This window comes from Malurus melanocephalus, unplaced genomic scaffold, assembly GCF_030028575.1.
Source record: "Malurus melanocephalus ecotype Western Australia unplaced genomic scaffold, MMel_1.1 scaffold_228, whole genome shotgun sequence".
NCBI lineage: Eukaryota > Metazoa > Chordata > Aves > Passeriformes > Maluridae > Malurus > Malurus melanocephalus.
The window spans coordinates 1,001,125-1,010,959 of NW_026623460.1; the positions used below are offsets into that span (position 1 = coordinate 1,001,125).

The 9,835-nt window shown below is 42.2% G+C and overlaps 2 protein-coding genes across 4 annotated transcripts in view; one reads left to right on the forward strand and one right to left on the reverse strand.

The window, feature by feature from the left end:
- The window catches only part of SMC2 (structural maintenance of chromosomes 2), a 26,300-nt gene extending 26,020 nt beyond the window's left edge, over positions 1–280 (reverse strand). For both annotated transcript variants that reach the window (XM_057374531.1, XM_057374530.1), the window contains exon 1: positions 107–280. The gene's annotated coding sequence lies outside the window, so the exon portion shown is untranslated. The remainder of the gene's footprint in view (positions 1–106) is intronic.
- Positions 281–312: 32 nt separating this feature from the next.
- The window catches only part of PTGR1 (prostaglandin reductase 1), a 20,525-nt gene continuing 11,002 nt past the window's right edge, over positions 313–9,835 (forward strand). Inside the window, exon 1 of one of the 2 annotated variants that reach the window (XM_057374534.1) lies at positions 313–392. The gene's annotated coding sequence lies outside the window, so the exon portion shown is untranslated. Of the gene's footprint in view, positions 393–8,980; positions 9,536–9,835 lie in introns of those variants that run through there. The other variant, XM_057374533.1, reaches the window with a different exon arrangement.

The following is a 9,835-nucleotide window of genomic DNA, read 5'->3' on the forward strand; positions in this document are numbered from 1 at the left end:
CCGCCACCGCGCTGTCCCCGCGGCCCCACCGGTGACTCTGCTCTTCCGAGCCCTGCCTGCGCTGAGTATCCCTGACAGCCCATCGGCCGCGGGCAGCTCCGCTTACCTTCTCGGTCTACAGTGCCTCCCCCCCCCGATGCCGCTGCCTTAGTCACTTTCTTAACCCCGGCCAGAACCGCTCCCGCCGCCCGCCMGGATTGAATTTTGGCGCCCAATGCCGCCGCCGTTAGGGGAGGTGCCTGATGGCGGCCGCCCCCGCCCCGCTTGCCCGGCCCGCCCTTCCTGAAGGGAGAGGGGCGATGCAGGGCTYCTGCCACCTCCTCCCGGCACAGGGGTGGGCACGGTCGGAACGGGGCCCGAAGGAACGGTGCTTCTCCCCCCCGGGCAGGCAGGCAGGCACTGCGGGCRTGGCTGGGGAAGGGCTCCTCCGGCTCTGAGGGGGCGGGACCCGGCGGAAAATGGCGCGGACGGCACCGTGAGGGAGGGCGGGCGGAGGCCGGAGGAGATGGGGGCGGGCGAGAAGGCACTGSGGCGTTTGTGTGGGGTTCTGTAGCGGGGCTGAGCAGCTTGAGGGTTAGCTCCAGACTGCGGCATGCGATGTGTGTACCGCCCTGAAATTATATTAAAATGAAGGAAGTACGGTTCTATACGTATGTTCCTACTATAACGTCACACGCCACACCTCCCATTTAAAAAAAGAAAAAAAAAACCCGCCATCTATGCCTGATCAAATCTGTTGCTATGATTTACATAGACGTGTTTCCCATTCATGCAGAATAAGGAGAACTTGTTCAAACTTTGTGCCACTGAAAGAACAGTATTTGTCTATTTATTGCTGCACTGGTTCAAAGCRGGAAAGGAAAGTCGGCTGGATGGATCATTTACTCATTCCTGAGCCTGCTTTAGTCGTGCTATGTAATAGACCAGGATTTTGTAGGAGGGCTCAAGTCTTGAACTGTTAGCCTGGACAATGTTACCGCTGAGGTTTGCTGTAAAACTTGGTGTCCTGAGCTGCTGAATTTGAAGTTCTTTTCGTAATTTGAAATAATTCAGACTGTAATTCTACATTACTTTAGGGGAGAAAAAATAGAATGTATTTGCTTGCTTCAGTAATTACATTGGATGCAGCTGTTTACTATGACTGTACTGCTGCTGGAAGTACTGCAGCCAGAAGCTCTTGATGGTCTCTTTCCTGCTGTTCAGTTTCTTGCATCTGGACACCATTCTGGGAGAAATTACTTTGAAGTATGGACAAGAATCATGTTGATACTATGTAACTATACAGCCATCACTAAATGCGGCTCTTTATTTGGCAGATGGAAAATGTCCCAAAATTATTTTTGAATCTGCCATCTGTGACAAACGTGCTTGAGTATTTCTTGCCTTCAGAAGGGTTCCTGGTTCGCTTCTGTTAGAGGTTGCTGCTTGGACTATACTGAAGGTGGTGCCTGGTTGTTCTTCAAATGCCAAAATCATTGTCAGTGTGTGGCTGATGGAACTGGCAGATGGGTAGCTAGTGCTGTACCTGCTCCAGCTGCYCCTTTCCCATCCCGACTAACTGCAGCCTGAAATAAGGAAATGGAAATAAAGCARAACTAGTTCTGATGTGAGAGGCTTCCTGCTACAAAGATAACCAGGTTTGTTCGCTATTTAGATATGACATGAGGAAAAAAAATAATTTCTTAAGTATTAAGAATAAATTCTTAAGTAGTTCTGTAATAGCTTTAACCCTATAAGCCTTAAACGTGAGTGCTTCATTTTAAGAAATACAAAATTCCATTGCAGCTACTTAACATGCAGCTAGCACTTTGGAATGAATGTAACACATAGTTTGAGGAAGGAAAATTTTTTTTTCAGCTGCCTGTCTAGGAGGGACTTTGTTCTTGTTATAATAACTTTATAGCGAATTTTATGGAAGCAAACTTMCAACTCTTCAGGGAGGTAGTCAGAACCCTCTGGAAAACTTCCCTTTTAGACAAGGAAGTGGAACAGAGGTGTATTTTTGGTGTTACAGAACGTATTTTTAAGGACACCTTCCATAGAGCAGAAGAGRTAAGAGATCACCAAACACAAGATACTGAGCAAGGAAGGCAAGAAGCCAGCATAGATGAGTAGGGAACTGCTTGTCAAACTAACAGGCAAAAAGGAAGTGCAGTGGAAGCAGGGACAGTATTCTGGGAAGAATATAGAGTCTGATTGTGAAGGGATGGGCTGAGGAAGGTGAAGGTGCATCTGGAGCTGAACTTGACAAGGAGGGCAAAGAATAACAAGAAGGGGTTTTACAGATGTATTACCCAGACAGGAAAAGTGAAAGAAAATGTATGCACACATACCACCGTGGCAAATGCAAGGCTGGCAAACAGGTAGCGGTAGACAAGAAGGCTGAGGTACTCAACAGGTTTTTGCCTTGGTCTGCAATGGGAAACACCCCTCTTTCCACACCCCTCAAGCAGATGGACAGCAGGGTGGGGACTAGAGTAGCGAAGTGCTTCCCACGGTAAGTGCAGGTCTAGTGGCAGGGTTGTGTCTGTGAAAAATGCCTTGCTAGGGGTCCCAATGTCATGACAAAGGAGTAATCCTGGAGTGACATGCAGCCCCTGACAAATTTGCCTTTTGCCATTGATCAACACTCTGACTGAGGTATTTCCGATGGTCTGTAAATGTAAGCCCTACCGCAGAGACAAATTGGTGAGTTAAACTGGTCCCAAAATTGGAGGATTGTCCACAGCAGAACAAAGTCCAGTTGGCTATCTGTTACTAGCCATAATTTTTGATGTCCTTATAAATGACCCAGACAGTCATGACCTGGAAGGGCAGAATCTTTCTGAACTTGGACCCAGCTGCATCCAGAGTTTGCAGTCCCCCAGTAGAAGAAAGTCACTGATATGCAYGAACAAATCCAGTGTGGGGTCACCAAGATGATGAAGGGACTGGAAAAAGTATCAGACAAGGAAAACCAAGAGAGAAATGGCTTGCTTTGGTGTCCAGAAACAAAAGCTATTGCAAGATCTGCTGCCTTGTGCAGCTGCAAGACGGTATCGAGAGATTGGAAATGAAAGGAATGAGAAGGTAGTGTCTTTACAAACAGACTGTGGCTCGGGTGAGRTAAGGCTGATATTGGGAGATAGAAAGAAACAATAGGAAGGATTTGCATAGGAATTCTACTGATTGGCTTACCCCRGTCTATGTTAATAGACTACCTGAGCAGAGACACAGAGATGTATATTGAAAGGGGGCAATGTATGATAGAAGGGGGGTTTCATCAGGTGTTTCGGGGAGCCTGAAACTTTCAAGTTAACAGCCAATGGGGAAAGAGAGAGGGGACTGCGGCCGGGAAATTGGGATAAAAGGAGGCTGCRTCCTCTATGAATTTGAGAGACCCCATGGGAAATGCCCATGACCTCTCCCTTTATTCATGAATAAAGTTGCGGGACTCCTCTGTCTCCTTTTTGGACATAAATCTCTGGTGCTTGTGGATTAATTTTCCTAACAGAAACAAGCTAATCTGAGGGGACTGTAGTGACATGGTAAGAGGTAATGGATCTAGTTTGCAAAACAGTGTTGGTGTTTTCCAGTGCACATGGAGAGTTGTGTGATTTCCTCCTGCCAAATGATGGCAAGGTCAGATATTGAAACAGGTTGMCTGAAGAGATTGTGAAATCTTGATCTTTCAAAAGTAGTATAGCTTCACATGTGTGTGTACAATCTAATCAGTACTGATCACTGATCTGTGCTTCCACTCCTAAATTCTGTTTCCTTAGACACTTGTTGACATACCTCTTTTTTTCCTTCATGTCCCTTTAATTTTTCATTTATCCATCTCAGTCTCCTTGATTTTACAAGGTAACATATAAGAGATAAGAGGTATGTCTTGTATATGCTAAGCAGGCTGGAGAAGCGAGTTTCCATCTTGAGTCGGTTGTGCATGTTACAAGCAGGAACTTGTTCAAGGGTGAAACTATGCTTGCAATATTACAGAAATTCAGGAGAGGGCCTCAGAGAGATCTCCAGTGCTTGAAAGCACCAGCTTGAAGTTTGTCACTTCCCTTCTGAGTTCACTTAGTACAGTATGCTGCAAGAGATGTGTACKCTGCAAAGGTTTAACCTCTGTAGAAATGTAAGGTTTTAAAAACTCAGTTTTCTTTGACTGCTATAAAATCAAGCAAATTAAATGTTTCTCTCTGTGCAATAACAGGCCTGTCTCTGCAAATCCAAGAAGTGAAACTGGGCTGTAGGATGTCTCTACATCTTGGTGAAATTTTACATTTACTGATGTTGCAACAAGTGTTTGTCCTGTAGCAACATTTAAGTAAAGGAGAAGTAAAAAAAAAGTGTCTGAAAGAAGTTTAGGAGTGCTGTGCAGTGACTGAGAAGGCATAGCTGGCCTTTCAAGAAGCTTTAGCATTATCAGCAGACATCACCTGCCATGGCCCATGGAACCACAGACTTGCTGAACTTGGAAAAAGTCCTTTAAGATCATCAAGTCCAACTGAGCCCTKCCATGTTCACCAGTAGACCATGTCCTCAGGTACCATATCCATGTTTTTTGAACACTTCCARGTGTGGTGATTGCACCAGCTCCCTGGGCAGGATGTTCCAATGCATTACAGCTCTCTCCGTAAAAAAAACATTTTCATAGGACCTATACTAAATGTCCCCTGGATCAGATTAAGCTCATTCCTCTTATCCTGTCCCTTGTTAYTTGGAGACTGGCGCTCACTTGTTTACAGCCTCCTTTCAGATAGCTTTAAAGAGTGATAAGGTCTTACTTTATGTGCAATTTCTGARATCTGAAGGTAGCTGACCTATTTCCCTGATGGTGTTGGCTTCCCTTTTTACTTCCCTCTGTGAACTTGCTCTTTTGAACCTCTGTTGGAATTATAACTTTAGAATTACAACTTGTAACAAAGTGCAGGGTGGCACAGTCTTTTAGCAGCTTGATGACTAGTCACCTCCAATCTCTGACCTTTTTTCAGAACTAGGCAGTATTGCATAAGGAAGTGAAGTTGCAGCTTTATTGTTTCATAATGCAGTGTCATGCTTGCTTGGATATTTCCAATACAGTCTCTAATGAAAGGAATGCTKTGCCTTTACTTTGTTTTTACCCTAGGAAAAAAAAACAAAAAACATTGAGAAAGCTTTGTAAGAATTAAGCCAGAGGGAGGGAACAGGTAATTTTTGCTCAGACTTGTAGGCAGATAGGATTTGAGGCCATATTCACTCACARGTAATTGTAATCCTTGTATCTGTATGGGAAATCCTGAGATAGCCTCTGGATTGTTACTCCCTCGGCAGTATCTACTGCCAGGAGGTCCTTTTATGTTTGTTGGGGAGTTTTTGTAGGATGTTGGGGTTTTTTAAGGTATTTATCCCTTATGCTGCTTCCTGGCAGTTTGTTTTGAAATACTGCAGAAGACTAGTAAATTAGATATGAGGGAAGAAAAYAGATGAGATGATGATTACCTGAAAAACTTTGCTCTTGTGCTGATGAGTGAATTTCTCCTCAGCACACATCTGCAAACTAATTATATCTGAGAGATACACTTTACTTAGCTTTTAATCATACCTGTTTGTTCCAATAGGGTGTGAGCCTATGTAACTGCTTCAGAATGAAAATAAAAGGAAAAGTACCACAATCATGTCTGCAAATTGTGACTGTCAGGAAGATGAACTATTAAGCTAACTGAAAATTGAATTGAACTAATTTGTAACTGACAGGCTTCTAAGAGGATTTTTTTCCTCAAGGTTAGATTTGGGCAAGTCCAGGCTAGGAAACCATARCACATCAGTCAGGAATAACAGCTGAGGTTACTTAAGAGAAGCATACTTTTCTRTTTTGACTCATGCTTTCTTGAGAACTTTACTGCTTTTCTTCTTTAACATGAAGATTCCCAGATTTCAGGTATCACCACTAGCTCTTCAGCCTCCAGTCAACCTATTTCAATTTTCTTAAACTTGTCTCTTTTATTCCTGACCTTATTTTCTAGTTGCTAGTATATTTTATGKAATTCCAGTTTTCACCTCTCCCTTCTTCTCTCCCATTTTCTGCTCAATTGTGAACCTCCTTACCCATGCTGATTTTAGGGACTAAGCTGTGTGAAGGGTGCTTTGCTTTCAGCTCACTACAGGTTGCAGCACCTGCAGTGTCTGAACATAAATGGGATCTTTGCTTTTTAACTTATATTGTTGATGCAAAAAGCCAAGATTTTCCAATCCTTTACTTCTTTCCTAGACAGTCTTTATTTGACAATTTGGTGGGATAGATCAAAGGGCAAGGAGGGTTTGAAGGACATCAGAATAAATGCTGTCATTGACCTMAATTTCAGCAAAGGCTTTGATTATTCTCTTGTGTGAAAATCAAGTGGAAATGCATCACCTTTTTTAAAAAGCATTTCTATCACTGTCATGGACTGTTCTTTCTCAAATGATGTAGCAATCTCTTTACTATAATGATTATAATGGTCTATAAAACACTTTATACAGAAAACACACAGAAGTGAAACAAAGAGTTTTAACAGTAAAAAGCTGTTAGATGAACTTTCCTAATAGCAATTTTGAGTCAAAATTKGGAACATATTGGGAATTTACCATAGACATGTTCAAAGAAGCAATAATTTTCAGGCATTTGTACACACTATAACATACAAGTTTTTTTACAGACAGTCCCAAAAATCTGCCTAATTTATTGCATCATGGTACAGGAGTTTTGTTTCTTTTTACTACTACCAGAACATTTAATCTATCGTTGTTTAATAGATAACCCAAGTTTTATCCAACTAAACAGTGCTTTATTAATTTGCTGTCCTGGTTAGACAATTACTATTGATTGAGTTTTCTGGGGTATACTGGATTATAGCTCCCTTACTTCACCAGCAATGCATTAATCAAGTTTTCTGGGGTGTATAGGCCTTTGACTCCTTGACTCACTCGAGATATGTTTCTTGTTCTAGTACATCTAATTAATCTCTAGTTATATGATAACCATTAAATTATTCTTTATTGAATTTCGTTATTTAACTATTGACTAAGTTCTGTATGGGGTATGGRTCCATGGAGTTCCTTTCTCCAGGTGCAGTGAGGTAATTTCTCAGGGTTTTCTACTGACGCTCAAGACAACACAGATCTAAATCAACACCAGCTAAAATCACAATCAAACATTTTTAAACTAATTAAATGTAGTTCATTACAAAATTTTTAAAGAGTCAYGAAACTTCTGGCTAACTAAGATATAACTCACTGTCAAAAGAAATGTGTTGTTCAAACCTACTGACACTGAAAACAAAGTAGGTTTACAGTTTACAAGAACAGGTTAATGTTCTTAGAGCTCAGATTGTGGCTATGACATGCTTAGTCCAGTAAGTTTTAACTGGACCCCGTAAGTGCTGCATTACTGCTATTTATCCCTTGGAGTTATTTAATATGCTTAAGCAATGTAGTCCTTACCATTTCTTATGATTTTATATCTAAACATACAAAATAATCTTGGTTTGTTTATCTGGAAATTGGTTTGTTGATCCATTAGTCAAGTACGTGTCAGTGTTCTGTTTTCTGTTTGATTKGGGGCTTTTTGTTTTATAAGCTACAGAAACAGCTCCTAGCTTTGAAATGGCTATAATGATGTGATTTCAGTAGAAAAGGAGAAATGGATAGCAAAAAAATTRTCCCGTTTCCAAAATTAGGCCTAAATATAATAAAAAATGGTTCMGTGAAATTAATCTTTCAATATTCCTAGGTAGGATAGTTGTTCTGTTGAAAAAAATCCATGTCTTAAAAACTACAGAGAATTTTGGTAGGATGTAAGGATTCGTGTGAATGGGAGGTCTGAGAATGGGAGCACCTGGAGAAACAACAGAAGAGACACAGAAATGGCCAGCAGTGATGACACATTTGCAGATCATCGTGATTACAGCACAAAACAAAGGACAGCCTGAAGCAAGTATCRGGTTCCCTTATTCAGACATGAGGACTCAAGCTATTAAGTTATGATGATGGGAAAGTAAAGAACAGGGCTGGAGCCATGGATGCACTTAGACAAAAGAGAAAAAAAGCAGGAAGTCAGTATTGATGATTCACAGGATGGGACAGGACAGGAGATAAAGCATTTCTGAATCTCTTTTGGCTCCCCGGGGATACAAATGGCATGAGCGAATGGCTGCCAGCCTAGCCAGTGTCCCTTGACTCTCCTCACTCCTGGCTGGAGCACTTTGGTACCTCTCTGAATGCAGGACACACAGGTGGGACAAATCCCTCTCAGTGCCTGTGGGATCAGTTTTTTCTAAACTCACCTTTTGCTCCTGTAAACCTAATTTCTGGCTTTGCYTTGTTGTTGCTGCAGTGTCATGGTATCTTTTGTTACAGCCAAACACTGTTGATGCCAAAGCAAATACATACAGCAGCAGATACATATGCTGGCTTTGGCTGCCTACTTACCGTCTGTGGGATGCTTTGACGTTGATTTTGATGATACTTTTTTCATTTTGTAAAAGGTGATTTCCCCAACACGCTTCTGGTGCAGGAAACCTTCACTTGTGTTTCTTTGTCAYAGAGGAACATGGCATATCTCTGTTCCATCACAGAACTCAACAGAAAGTTGTTGAGTGCTGATTAGTTTCTGATTTGCTGACTTACTCTTTTATCGAAATAATGGAGAGCTTGCCCTGTTCTCCCTGATCCTTACATGTGCATCTTTAATAAACACCTTTTGCTTTTTTTTTCTTTCTCAGGTCCTTATTACTAATTAGTGCTTCTGTCTTCAAATGTTTTGTAGTTGAATGTGTTGCTATATATTGGTTTCTTTACAACTTTCAACCTTCATATTTTATTTGTGTTTTCACAAGAACAAAAGCTGAAGACGGTACGCTGGACGAAGTTTTCTCCCCTGCTGCACACCTCATTGCAACACAGCTGGGGCAAAACGCCAAAGTTTCCTGTTGTTTCGTAAGGTGACTTGTTGATAAGGGCTTAGCTACACAAGCTGTGATCCTTGTGCTGGGAATGGCAAACACGCCAGAGCACGCGCTRTGAGTGGCAAATGTATGGGCCATTTGCTGTGTTAAATGATGAATTTAACAATGAAACGGACATTAATTTTTAGTTAAGTATTTTTCCCCAGAGGCAGAACTGAGTTTCAGGGCTGGACGAGTAAAATGTGAAATGAGGAAGCTCCTGTTGTGGTGGATAGTCTTGGTCTCCAGACTGCAATGTTTTGTGGTTTCTAGAACCATGGAGTTTGTGCATTTAGCTTTGCGTGCCTGACAACGTGCCCGAGCAACTGGCTGGGCATTGAATTGGGAAGGGTCTGAAGGGTTGATCTCAAATCTTAATAGGACGAAGGTGAATCACAGTGGGTGTGTCTACCCAGGGTTTACACTTACTCCGGGGGATGTGTACTGAGGGCGGGACCTGCTCTGCCCACAAAGGCAGACATTTTTGCCTTTTATAAGTGCGTGCAACTGAAGGAGTCCAGCCACTGACTGAGTGGGACCCAGGTTATTGACTCATCAGCAGAAGACGGTTTTCCATCTGCCTGCTCTAAGTATAAGCTTGTCTTTCTTTGTCATTGTTGATGCACTTGGGTGTAAGAAGGGAAAAGGACCTCTGAGGATAGAATTAATGCAAGTCATGTGTTTCTGTCTTGTACGGAAAATGCTGGTAACAATGTGCTCCCCATTCCAAGCTTTGAGCTTGGCAACTGGAGTAGCGTTTTCTGTCAGTATGATGACTGACACAGAAAAAGGTCTTGCTTACCGTTTTTTTTCTCACTTGCACTTTGTTTCAAGCTTATGAAAGTTTTGGTTCAGCAGACATCCCAGGTAATGGGGGCAAAAGTCTTACA